This window comes from Belonocnema kinseyi, chromosome 1 (assembly GCF_010883055.1).
Source record: "Belonocnema kinseyi isolate 2016_QV_RU_SX_M_011 chromosome 1, B_treatae_v1, whole genome shotgun sequence".
Classification (NCBI taxonomy): Eukaryota; Metazoa; Arthropoda; class Insecta; order Hymenoptera; family Cynipidae; genus Belonocnema; species Belonocnema kinseyi.
The window spans coordinates 32,673,180-32,674,933 of NC_046657.1; the positions used below are offsets into that span (position 1 = coordinate 32,673,180).

A 1,754-nucleotide genomic window follows, 5' to 3' on the forward strand; every position below is an offset into this window, starting at 1 on the left:
TATAATAAAAACTAATACAGGTAGATAATTAAATGTATAATTATTTAAAGTTGAAACTTGAAAGTAATAAAATGAAAAATTCGTTGTTTTTTATTTTATTCAATTAGTTAGAACTTTAGATATTTATGCATTTAATTCCTTACCTGTAATAGTTTTTATTATAGAGATTTAGGAAATTTCTGTAAACCGCCTTTACCTTTGTTTATTTAATTTTACTGTATTAAAAAATCATATTGGATTTAAGACTTTAGTAGATTATTTTTCACATGGGTTTTTAACTGCTCTGAATTTTGCAATGTCAATATAAATTTATCGTGGAACGGCGCTGTTTGTACAACGAAATAAAGTCTAACGTTCTTATCATTTGATGAATAAGATTGAAGAAAAAGAATATTCTTTAGTAACACGATACGGAAAAAATATTTATCAGTTCAAATTCTTACATCCATTTGAAGTAAAATGACGAGCTTTATTGGCAGTTTGTTTCTTACGTTAGCGGCTTTCCTTTATTCTATTGGTAAATATACGATTAATTAAAAAAGAATAAAATATACAAATGAATAAAGATGCTTATAAAATAGGTATTATTTATAATGGAATGTGCTGAAATAATTCTTAATTTCTTCCTTGTTTAATTTACTTGTAGTTTTGAAGAAAACATTTTGAAATTAAATAGAATGATACACGGAAAAAAATTATCGAAATTTTAGTTAACTGGTCACCCATTTTAGGATCAGCCACTTATTTTAGAATCTCATCTAATTTTTATTAAAGAGCCACAGACTTCATCAAAAAAAGTAAAAAAGTCATCGAATTACTGGAACATGATCTAAGAACATTAGTTCTTGAATTTTTATTCAGCAGATTTTAGCAAAGTTCTAGACAGTGTCTCCAGAACGTGGGATTCTTCGGCCCCCAGCGCTTTCCCATCTGGGAGAAAAACATGTAAACGTAGCGTGTGTTTTAATAGATATAGGAGACAAGATTTCTGGTTCTAAATTTTTTTTTAATTTTGTGCTGCATATCTTAGTCATATTTTTAGTACAAAATTACTTTTTAACAAATAACAAATAGATTTTCGACAAAGTAGTTAAATTGTCAACAAAAAAAATGACTTAAAAATATACACTTTTTAACTGAAAACTTTAGTTATACTTAATTTTGAATTTAACCTCAAAAAACAGGAACTTTCAAACAAAAAAATTATTCTTCAACTAAAACAAATTAAATTTCAAAGAAGAAAAATTTGCCACCAAAAATGATAACTTTGCAACTAAAAAGATCATTTTTCAACAACAAAAAATATCAAGAAAATTGTTCATTTGTCATCTTTAGAAACGAATTTTAAAGTAAAAAAATAAATATTCAACCAAAAATGGACTAGTTTAATTTTCGACTGAAAATGGAATTTTCAATAAAAAATGAATTTCAATTTTTAACGAAAGAAATGAATTTTCAAGCAAAAAGATTATTTTTATACTAAAAATGAAACAGTTAAATTTTCAGTTCAAAAAATTAATTTGGAATAAAAAAAACAATCGAATCTATAAAAAATACATAGTTGGATTTTGAACTAAAAAAGATGAATTTTGAACGAAAAATTAAATAGTTATACGTTTAGTTTAGAAATAATTATTAACGCCAGAAAATCAAAGTTTCCATAAAATATTAAAAATTTCAAGCAAAAAATTGAAAAAACATTTTCGGTATCATCGTCCAACAAATATAATACAATTGAAAAGCCGTAAATAAGT

At 24.5% G+C, this 1,754-nt stretch overlaps 1 protein-coding gene across 1 annotated transcript in view; it reads left to right on the forward strand.

Moving 5' to 3' along the window:
- Positions 1–477: 477 nt before the first annotated feature.
- Positions 478–1,754, forward strand: part of LOC117177409 — a 17,720-nt gene continuing 16,443 nt past the window's right edge. The window contains exon 1 of the mRNA XM_033368076.1: positions 478–517. The gene's annotated coding sequence lies outside the window, so the exon portion shown is untranslated. The remainder of the gene's footprint in view (positions 518–1,754) is intronic.